A 12,783-nucleotide genomic window follows, 5' to 3' on the forward strand; every position below is an offset into this window, starting at 1 on the left:
CACATGAGTCATCTGAACGGGCCGACCAGGTCAGTTGCTGGTAATGTATCCGGGTTGATCAATAACGTGATGCAAGAAGCGAATCTGTACGATGGTGCAGATATATCCATTAGCAGATTAGGTTAAAAAAGTTCCTGAGACATTGGACGAGCCCTGCTCCGTGCTGTGCCGTGCTAATAATGTTGAGTTAAGTACGGCAACTGGTCCTAATCTGAACTGGCAAAGGCAGGTGACATAAATCTGAACTAACAAAGGCAGGTGACGTAAATCTGAACTGGCAAAGGCAGGTGACATAAATCTGAACTAGCAAAGGCAGGTGACGTAACTCTGAACTAGCAAAGGCAGGTGACGTAAATCTGAACTAGCAAAGGCAGGTGACGTAAATCTGAACTAACAAAGGCAGGTGACATAAATCTGAACTAGCAAAGGCAGGTGACGTAAATCTGAACTGGCAAAGGCAGGTGACATAAATCTGAACTGGCAAAGGCAGGTGACATAAATCTGAACTAGCAAAGGCAGGTGACATAAATCTGAACTGGCAAAGGCAGGTGACATAAATCTGAACTAACAAAGGCAGGTGACATAAATCTGAATCTAGCAAAGGCAGGTGACGTAAATCTGAACTGGCAAAGGCAGGTGACATAAATCTGAACTAACAAAGGCAGGTGACGTAAATCTGAACTGGCAAAGGCAGGTGACATAAATCTGAACTAGCAAAGGCAGGTGACGTAAATCTGAACTAACAAAGGCAGGTGACGTAAATCTGAACTAACAAAGGCAGGTGACATAAATCTGAACTAGCAAAGGCAGGTGACGTAAATCTGAACTGGCAAAGGCAGGTGACATAAATCTGAACTGGCAAAGGCAGGTGACATAAATCTGAACTAGCAAAGGCAGGTGACATAAATCTGAACTGGCAAAGGCAGGTGACATAAATCTGAACTGGCAAAGGCAGGTGACATAAATCTGAACTAACAAAGGCAGGTGACGTAAATCTGAACTAGCAAAGGCAGGTGACATAAATCTGAACTAACAAAGGCAGGTGACGTAAATCTGAACTGGCAAAGGCAGGTGACATAAATCTGAACTGGCAAAGGCAGGTGACGTAAATCTGAACTGGCAAAGGCAGGTGACATAAATCTGAACTAGCAAAGGCAGGTGACGTAATTCTGAACTACCTCAACCCTGTACTAAACGTTTTAACCTGGCAAGTATCTTGATGTAGTAACTCCTCCAGCATAAGATGTAAATGTACTGACTTGGTACAGCGGATGGGGGCGTAAGGTAACTAAAACCATGAGACAATAATATTCTGTTTCCGTCATAAAGGCTGGTCATAGATGGATATTTGTTGACGCAAACATGGATATTTTACTAAAAGCAGGTTTTGTCATACAAAGCATAGTATACTGAAATATCATTTCTCTTAATCAAACAAAACGATTCAATTTGTCTTCACAAACTGTCACGATCGCGAGTTTGTTTCTCTTGAAATGTCATGGAGAGCAGTGCAGTGATATTTGTAATCATGAATTATCGGTTAGTATGCGTCAGTTTTCCTGTCGCCACCGCCGTTAAATACTACACGGCTTACATGTACTACATATCCACTATACAACATCGATGACGTCATTAGACATGGTTGTACACAATGTCCCTTTGTTACCATCCGGAAATAATAGAAGATATTGTACATTAGTGTTATAACGGCAAATGCAGATGTACCACGTGTATTCAATAGTAGCATCATACAAGGATGCCCATTATGACCCTATTTTTTCAGATACTATCAGCAGATAATCGTTTATACATCGAAGTCTGTTACGATCTATTATGGCAAAGGCAATTATGCTGTATGTAGTCAATTGCACCTTCAGACAAGACCTTTTCTCTATGTTTTCGAGAGCATCACCAGATAACATTGGATTGCAAATCACATTGCATGTAAAACATATATGAAGTATGTGAAGGCATCAGACACGGATGTATATTAGGCCCTATCTTTTATAGAACATCCGCTTATAACCCATCAGATTGCGATGTTACAATGACACCTGGTGTTTCTCAGTATTGACGGTCGAGAGATGACCTTTGCATAAAATGCCAATGTAAACGTGTGTCCAGGCTCTCAAATATTGGCCACGGATTAACAGAGGTCAGGAAATCAGATCAGTCCTGTCTCGACGCCTGACCCAGTTTCAAATGGACGAGGCATGTCATTCCATACGCAGGTTACGACAGTCGGAGGTGTACATCGGTGTCGTTGTCATTGTCTAAAAAGGGAGCTTAATTACCTAAGGGATGGTATTGCTGGTAGTAGGTTGGCCGGTAATACGATCGTTGTCTCCACTCTGTCGTGAGGATTATGTTAGAGTACATGCAGGTCTCAAATGTCCCATGGTTGTCGTGTGAATCGCCTACAGCGGGGAACGGATAGAAAGATTCACGACTGCGAGTCCTGATGCAGTTATGGTGGGGATGTTTTCTGCGCTACTGTTTTTGTGGGTTTTCTCTAAGAGATAAAGACCCGTGATGATCCGGGGTAGAATAGGTCTTCAGCAACCCATGCTTGTCACAGAAGGCGACTATGCTTGTCGTAAGAGGCGACTAACGGGATCGGGTGGTCAGGCTCGCTGGCTTGGTTGACACATGTCATCGGTTCCCAATTGCGCAGATCGATGTTCATGATGTTGATCACTGGATTGTCTGGTCCAGACTCGATTATTTACAGACCGCCGCCATAAAGCTGGAATATTGCTGCGTGCGGCGTAAAACTAAACTCACTCACTCACTCACTATGAGATTAATGACAGGCTGGAACATTGCGGCTCTAAACAACGTCCGCTCACCACAAATCAAATTACACTACACAATAAATAAATGAGACTTCGTGACACAGGACATCCACATCACGTGGTATCTTCACTGTTGTAATTAGAGCCAAGGCGGCGCTACAGCGATTTATCCCATGGCGTTGGTTCCTGAAAACCTAAACATGGTAACTGGGAATCCAGGGGGAAGGCGGTATGATTGAAACCATTGACTATATATCGTTGTATAGAAACGAATTCAGTCTATTTCATAATACAGGACAAAAATGTAAAGATGGATTTGACCTAATTGCTGAAATAACGTCAAACCATTACTAGGAATTTCAAAAATAATATGTGTGAAAGCATTTAATTTACTATACTGAAAACAATCTGCAAAACACAGCTGACTTAAGGACCAAAATACTACTATATGAACCACTAGATAACCATATGTTGTTTTGTTTCATATTTAGCCGCCATCGAACATAGGTGCTTACTTTCTTTTGACCGTCAGTTTTAATACAAATGAGATTAAAGGAAGTCCGTTGAAGATGGAGTAAAATCCCTCAACTCACTCACTTATACATAAGTGGAGCGTATCAGCGTTTTTTCTCATTGTGTAATTTCAATCTTTATCTCCTGCATATTTCACCAGCTCAGTAAAGGCAACACTGTATCTATATACAACATATGTCTTTCCATATGTATGCATCAATAAGATAACCATTTAATTATGCTTTTTCTGATATGTTATTTCAGTTTGTCCTTTGGGGCTTATACGGGTATATTTTCCTTTATCACTCGTTGTCAAGTGTCTTTCCTCAAGTGTCTTTCCTCAAGTGTATTTCCTCAAGTGTCTTTCCTCAAGTGTCTTTCCTCAAGTGTCTTTCCTCAAGTGTCTTTTCGTTGTGCCGTGGCTTCGTGATGTACGACAATACAGACACAGTGTTGAATATTGAGTAAGTGTCAAAACATATGGCATTGAGAAGCGTCAGGGTGGAACGGATCCTAGTGTTCCCACTGAAGGTCACCCTGATGTCTGAGGTTATTTATGTACATGGGATATTTTCTCACGGTTTCCTACCGCTGGGGAGACACTGGGGTGGGAGTAGAGTTTCCCAACACTGGCCACCAGTTGTTGTCCAGAAAGTTGGGATAGGGACAATGGGTGTTTCATTAAATGTCTGATAGTATGTGAGTGAGTGAATGAATGAGTTTAGTCTGGACCAGACAATCCAGTGATTAACAGCATGAGCATCGATCTACGCAATTGGGATACGATGACATGTGTCAACCAAGTCAGCGAGCCTGACCGCCCGATCCCATTAGTCGCCTCTTACGACAAGCATGGGTTCCTGAAGACCGATTCTAACCCGGATCTTCACGGGTCGTTAGTGTGTGAGTTACCCATCAGGATAGCTATTCTCGAAACGTTCGTAACCGTACGAACTTCGTAAGCCCATTCTTAACACAATGGCTACGATCAAAGTTCAGAATTCTTAAGGCTACGAACGTTTCGAGAATAAGGGCCCAGTTCGATAATCCTGTATTCCTGTATATCACGGCGTCCCTGCTTGATGTGGGAGGAAAGCCCGAAGTAATGCAGGTCTTAGGCATTTGTTAGTATGAAGAAACCAATGAACAAGGGTATCTTATGAACAAACTTAGACACGTAATCAACAAGAACAGGATTCGAACCCAACATTACAAGATCCTGGCTCACTGACGGGTCGCAACTCGTGGGCTTAGACTCGGCGGTATATGACTGATATGAACTTTCACAGCAGCTATGTCAGTTTTGTTTCCCGGTGGGGTAGCCTAGTGGTTAAAGCGTTCGCTCGTCACGCCAAAGACCAGGGTTTGATCCCCACATGGGTACGATGTGTGAAGCTCATTTCTGGTGTCCCGCGTCGAGATATTGCTGGAATATTGCTAAAAGAGGCATAAATATCACCCATTCTCTATCAACACTAATTAATTTTTCTTGTTTGATGCTTTCTTATACACTGGCCTCACAAATAGGCATCACAAACCATCTCCCTATTCGGGACTTGTACGCGTAAATGTGGGTTTTCCTTGTCGGGGCGTTTATACATTCCAGCCATGTACGACTTCACAGCAAACAAACATACGTCTTTGGTAACGCCCACGAAACGTGAATGTTTTTGTCACTGCAACAACCTTATCGAAGTCACCGCGTTCAGACCGAGGAACTGTGTCAAGTACACAATGTTGAAACGGAGCATAAGTATGAGTACGTTCGTGCGACAAACAGCGGGCAGCAATAACGACTCTGGTTTATTGTATCCAGCTTACATGGCCACGTCAGGTCATTACATCGGGCCGCCATGTTGTTTACTCAACATGACCTCACGTGACCTCTCGTGACACACGTGACCTCGTATGGTGGCGAAAATGGAATACACTGTCACAGTACCGTGTCAAGTGTGCTGTAATTGTGTACCCTTCCCGGGTGTCGAGATAATACAGGGTAATTGTGCATATAATCTGAAATCTGGTCAGTTAACTGAATGTTGATACTATGTTATATGGCCTATAAATATTCGAGTCTCAACAAGACAAAACGTGAACTTTTTATCAATGTTTGATACAGAATTTATTACAACGAAATTACGAAATCATTAAATTCTGATTTATCACTGGCTATTAAAAAGCCAGACAGTTTCTCTAGGTTTCACTTTTTCACACGTTGATCACACAGTGTAGTCAACCAATCATTCATTATTTACTCAGTGTTTTTTTAGTTTATATTTAGCATTATTTTGTTTGCGTATATATCTGCAAGATTTCAAAATGTGTGTGTTGAGAACGGTTCGATAAAAATTTCAACAAAGCCTTTACCACAGAAGTATCTATTTGAGTTTTATTCGCTGGTTGAACAGTATGCATGAAATAAACAATTATTCTAGTTATTTACAAAAACCGAAGAACTGTAAAGCATTAATGCCGACGGATTTTTTTAATATTTTGTTTTGTTTTGGGGTTGTTGTGTTTTTGTTTTAGTTTTGTCGATTGCATACATCAACGCCTACCATACTTGCATATATTACATCCTTTATCCAGTGCTTCATGAACCCATTCATTTTTCAGTCTCTTTCTAAGATTTTCAGAGATTTTCACACAGTAATATTTTGTTATGATTGCAAGACTTTGTGTCTATGTTTACCGTTGAAACATACCTTTGTTCTCGAGATCGCGCTGAGTGTCTCACATATCAGGAAATAGTGTTTTTGCGGGTTTAATCACGTAGCAGTGATAGACATTTCAATAGGGAAGAAGCCACATCACCGTTGCTCGAAACCTTACACACCTGGTTTTTCACTGTCATCAGAGGATGACATGTACTGACAACAACTGTCGGAATGGATTTGTCCTCATGAAGATCACAATAGTGCCATAGACAAAAATACAAATGTGCAGGTTTGTTAATGGGAGCATACGTAGACCGGTTTTCACATAGTTGCTTCTTTTTAACAGTGGTGCTTTATGCGTAATAGACATGAGGGATATAAATTTATCAAATGATGGATGATTACAATAATAGTTTGGTAGGAATGAATTTCTTACTTTTCTTAAACATGGACAATATAACATGAAGTGAAATTCATCTCCCATTGTATTTTTACACAATGTACATATTCTTTCCTCTTTAATAATATTATACCATCTACCTGTTTCTATTGAAAGTTTATGGTTACAAGTTCTAATATAGGTAAGCCAGATGCGTACATTTAATGGAAGGTGTAATAGATAACTTTCAGGATATGGCGATAACTTAAACATATGATAATACTGGCCTTTAGAAGATTTTGATTTACATTCGTTCCAGTGTTGATAAAACTGGTTACATAATACAGACTGATTTAAACATATTTTATTCATTTGCACAAGTTATCCAACTTAATGACGATATTTACAACAATTTACGGAGAACACATACATGAGAGATCTTGAGTTTGAGAATATCTTAGATGAAGAACAGAGGAATCGTTTAGTTTGATTGATGTAATGGTGGACAAGTCAGTTGAGAGGTCTGCATTCATATAAAATACATATATCTGGTAAATATAATACATACTACAGACTTAACACATTAAAAGTCTTACTTGTACAAGTTTGATATCAATACATAGTTTAAGCCAGTACATTAAAGTCCAGTGTATTGACCCCCGTGTTTGGACACTGTCAGTATAGAAACTAGCGGCATGTCACGTGGTGCATCACTATACGGTCCATATTCTCAATGTGCCTGTTGATTGGTCAGTGGCTCGGTAAAAGGGGGATCACATCAAGGACCTGTATTTTGCATTCTTGCCAGCTTATTGTTATTTAATCATCAGATGAGTCAGGGATACAGGTGCACCTGTGTATTAAGGCAGGTCATTGTGATCGTAGGTTCGACTTCGTGCTGATTGTGTTTCTAGTATTTTTAGCACTATTCCCGTGGCCATGGTAACCGTACATCAGCATCACTTGGGACGTTTCTTCCACAACATGCAGACACGCACTAAACAGAGCACTGTTCCAATATCTGTTAACCTCACTCACTCACTACGTCCACAAACCGTCATCAGTATTTGATTATGTACTGCAGCCTAATCTACCGTAAAACTGTAATAAAATGACGTACTGCAGTCAGTTACCGTGAAACTGTAATATCGTAGGTGTTCTAGAGGTTAATTCACTTGTACCCGTGAAGAGCCGGGTTAGAATTTAAATAAGTAGGCAGGTAGAAGCCGGACAGACATAGCGTGCGTTGGATGTTGAACAGGAAACATGTCGGGATAATTGTAGCAGCACTTTGCGTTTTATTCGCAGATATCCATCATAAATATATAGGCAGTGTACGCATATAGGCAATACTTTTCACAGATGACTGTTTATTCACGGCCGATCATAAATGATGAAGATCTGCAATGAGAGTAAACACATCATGTATAACATGGATCATTCAATAACATATAATCCTCTAGAATGTATCTTCAGTAACGCATGCTTGTTGTAAGAGGCGACTAACGGGATCGTGTGGTCAGGCGCGCTGACTTGGTTGACACATGTCATCATATCCCTATGGCGTAGATCGATGCTTATGCTGTTGATCACTGGATTGTCTGGTCCAGACTCGATTATTTACAGACCGCCGCCATATAGCTGGAATATTGCTGAGTGCGGCGTGTAACTAAACTCACTCACTCATTCACCTGCCTGTCTGTGAACCTGCCTCTTAATGATGATGGTGAAGATTTGGAGATTTTACGTGCGCTTTCCGAAATGATGCACATTTCGCACACGGCCATTTTGTGTTTGATCGAAAGAAGGATGTTTATGCCGAAAGATCGGCAACCTGAAGGGGACTTTAGGGTTGCATGTTTAATGTTTTGTGTGAATTTGAAATTTCGAAATTGCCAGAAAAGGCGGGGAGCAGGAGCAGGGTGGTTTGGTTCAAGGAGTATTTTTGTTTCCCAAAGCCATCATCAATGAGGTATAAACTAACAATTGTTGATCCACATTAACTGCAAATTGACTGACAACCATTAAATCGGGTTTGGATACTGAGGCCACTGTCTGTCATAACAACACAGTAAACATGGTTTAGACGGACACGAGATCAAACTCTGAAGTGCAAATTGATTGCTCACATAGTGTCTTTACTAAAGCTATGTTGCAGTTAAACTTTGTCTTATTGTATTTACTAGTATATGGACTAATAAAGAGAGAAGTATCTACACATAATTTCAGTGTAATTGATTTAACCACAACTAGGTCTTACCTAACAGGGGCGGTGGGGTAGTCTAGTGGTTAAAGCGATGGCTCGTCACGCCGAAGACTCGGGTTCGAATCCCCACATGGGTACAATTTGTGAAGCCCATTTCTGGTGTCCCCGCCGTGATGATGCTGGAATATTGCTAAAAGCGGCGTAAAACCAAATTCAGTCAGTCAGTCAGTACAATGAGTAAAGCCCATTTCTGGTGTCCCCGCCGTGATATTGCTGGAATATTGCTAAAAGCGGCGTCAAACTAAACTCAGTCAGTCTTACCTAACATGATTGGGTCTCACAATACCACAATTGGGTCTATAAGGTCTAAGGTTCGGACAGATGGTTGACTGGACGCTTTCCAACCGGTGCCTCCAAAGTTAACGGGAGTATAGTTTTGTGTTGGGGCTCCATAGTCTGGTCCTTAAAGCGTTCGCTCGTCACGCCGAAGACCCGGGTTCGATTCCCCACATGGGTATAATGTGTGAAGCCCATTATCTGGTGTCCACCGCCGTGATATTGCTGGAATATTGTTAAAAGCGGCGTAAAACTAAACTCACTCACTCGCCAGTCCCTCGGCACGTTCTGGGGGTTACGGAATCCCCCAAGTGGACGCATCGTATGTGTTGTTTCGGATACAGATATACAGAAGTGTTAGTGCTTCACGAGTTGCCTCCCCTGCTCCAGTCCATAACGAGGTAACGCATTCGTTTCGTTCAGAGCACAGGGTTCGAATCACTGTTTGGACAATAATTTTAAAAAATTAAAATCTAGAACGCACGTTAAAATAGTCGGGCTGTCCGGTTTACGATCAGGCTTTTAGCACCGCGAGTGTCACCCCTTTGTGTATTTTATGTAATGAGTGTAGCGGGAGAATTTTCTGCAAAATCCATTTCTTCACCGATTTCGTTCAAATTTGAAATATAAGTTACTCATAACATATAAAAACAATATACGGTTGCAAAAATCAAGATTTTCATTTTTCAAAATTATTGTCCAAACAGCATTTTTTGTAAAATTATTGTGATTCGAACCCCTGTGGTTCGGAGATATCAGATCTGACGCTCAAAAATTAACAAACAACATAAATGTTGGGATCTTGGAAGACCTTTTCCAACACTGAAAGTTCAGTAATGTAATGAATAGATATCAACCAGTACAATTATTTCTTCAAAAGTTTCAAGAGGATCCATTGTGATCCCAAATGCGCATGCCCACGGAGATCACACACTGGGGAAACATATTTCTCCGGATTTCCCCAATCTATTCGAGTACAAGGGCGTTATCGATCATCGGAATGAAGACAACAGTTGGGTATGAACTCGGGCACCTGATACCAATTCTTCACTGGCTTCCACAGGGCGACAGGTATGTGCTGGTAATGTTCATATGCTGCGGCATGGTGTGGTGTTTAGCAGCAATCACTCACGTCATGATGACAAGGAAAGATGGTACCGTTAGACAGGACACACTTACTTCATCATGACAAGGAAAGATGGTACTGTTAGACAGGACACACTTACTTCATCATGACAAGGAAAGATGGTACCGTTAGACAGGACACACGTACTTCATCATGACAAGGAAAGATGGTACCGTTAGACAGGACACACTTACATCATGACAAGGAAAGATGGTACCATCATGACAAGGACAAGAAGATGGTAATGTTAGACAGGCAGGAAAGATGGTACACAGGACACTACTTCATCATGACAAGGAAAGATGGTACCGTTAGACAGGACACACGTACTTCATCATGACAAGGAAAGATGGTACCGTTAGACAGGACACACTTACTTCATCATGACAAGGAAAGATGGTACCGTTAGACAGGACACACGTACTTCATCATGACAAGGAAAGATGGTACCGTTAGACAGGACACACTTACTTCATCATGACAAGGAAAGATGGTACCGTTAGACAGGACACACTTACTTCATCATGACAAGGAAAGATGGTACCGTTAGACAGGACACACGTACTTCATCATGACAAGGAAAGATGGTACCGTTAGACAGGACACACTTACTTCATCATGACAAGGAAAGATGGTACGTTAGACAGGACACATACTTCATCATGACAAGGAAAGACACGGACAAGGAAAGATGGTACCGTTAGACAGGGACTGGAGTGGACACTTACATCATGACAAGGAAAGATGGTACTTCATCATGACAAGGAAAGTTGGTCACCGTTAGACAGACAGGACACACGTACTTCATCATGACAAGGAAAGATGGTACCGTTAGACAGGACACACGTACTTCATCATGACAAGGAAAGATGGTACCGTTAGACAGGACACACTTACTTCATCATGACAAGGAAAGATGGTACCGTTAGACAGGACACACGTACTTCATCATGACAAGGAAAGATGGTACCGTTAGACAGGACACACGTACTTCATCATGACAAGGAAAGATGGTACTGTTAGACAGGACACACTTACTTCATCATGACAAGGAAAGATGGTACCGTTAGACAGGACACACTTACTTCATCATGACAAGGAAAGATGGTACCGTTAGACAGGACACACGTACAAGGAAAGATGGTACCGTTAGACAGGGCACACGTACAAGGAAAGATGGTACCGTTAGACAGGACACACGTACTTCATCATGACAAGGAAAGATGGTACCGTTAGACAGGACACACGTACTTCATCATGACAAGGAAAGATGGTACCGTTAGACAGGACACACGTACTTCATCATGACAAGGAAAGATGGTACCGTTAGACAGGACACACGTACTTCATCATGACAAGGAAAGATGGTATCGTTAGGCAGACATGTACACTATTGACACTATGGGACATTTTCAGTTATCCTTTTGATTTTTTTGTCTTTTAAAAGGCCCTATGGAATCGGATCTCTGAGATACATGTAGTCCACTCTGATGTTGCCTGCATGAAAGCTTTGAATGATCTCCTCCAAGAAAACGGTGAAATACACTAGGTACTCTATTCTTTCCACTGTAGAAAATACCATTGTATTTACACCACCCTGACAGTGCAGACAAAAAACAACTTCCGTCAATTAATTTAATACAACAGTGACTCTTCTTCTCCTGGTAATGATGTGCCTTTATGTCCTTGTGTATTCACCAGCCACCGTAACATCCGTTATATTTACCTTTATGTCAGCGTAACATCCTTTATATTTACCTTTATGTCAGCGTAACATCCGTTATATTTACCTTTTGTCATTGTGTATTCACCAACCGTAACATTGTGTATTCACCAGCCACCGTAACATCCGTTATATTTACCTTTATGTCAGCGTAACATCCGTTATATTTACCGTTTATGTGTATTCATTCACCAACCATTGTGTATTCACCAACAAACGTAACATCCGTTATATTTACCTTTATGTCTTTGTGTATTCACCATGCAAGCGTAACATGCGTTATTTTGTGCTATGCCTATATTCAGCTTTTCACTACGTTTAGAGCAGTTTGGTAGCCTAGTTGTTAAAGTGTTCGCTCGTCACGCCAAAAACCCGAGTTCGATTCCCCACATGAGTACAATGTGTGAAGCCTATTTCTGGCGTCCCCCGTTGTGATATAGCTGGAACATTGCTAAAAGCAGTATAAAAACTTATTACCTCATGACTGTATCGGGAATAAGGGACAAGTCATTTCATACGTTTTTACCACAGTCATCAACGTACCCACTGCTGATCTAGTTTGTTGTGTTGACCACAAAGTCCAAATCTGACAAACTGGATTTTGTCAAGTCATAAATTCAAAACATATCTCCATACTCAAAACATATTTTTACAAAGAATTTATTTCAGATATATACATATTTAAATTTTCATAGAAAATACAGTTCGTTTTCTTCTGCTGTATCATGCTCGCATGACATAACACAAACTGAAATATTTTTTAAACTGGAGTTTAAGGTGAACTAAATTCACTCGCTCACCTTCTCCACCAAATGTACATTTCAATAGGGCAATTATTATTGAACCACATACGAATATGCTAATTTATTCTTCACATCTGAGTGATATCACTTACTGGCCAGCCAGTTACAACTTGTCACGTGATAAATAGGGAGATCACGTTCGTCTCAAGCTTAAAGTGCGTTCCAATTCTTCTGGCAGAAGAGTCTAACAATGAATTCCTAGAAAACATTTCAATTCAATTCTATATCAATTGATGATAAATTAT

The sequence above is a fragment of the Haliotis rubra genome, unplaced genomic scaffold (assembly GCF_003918875.1).
Source record: "Haliotis rubra isolate DU_JTF1 unplaced genomic scaffold, ASM391887v1 Scf67, whole genome shotgun sequence".
Lineage (NCBI taxonomy): Eukaryota > Metazoa > Mollusca > Gastropoda > Lepetellida > Haliotidae > Haliotis > Haliotis rubra.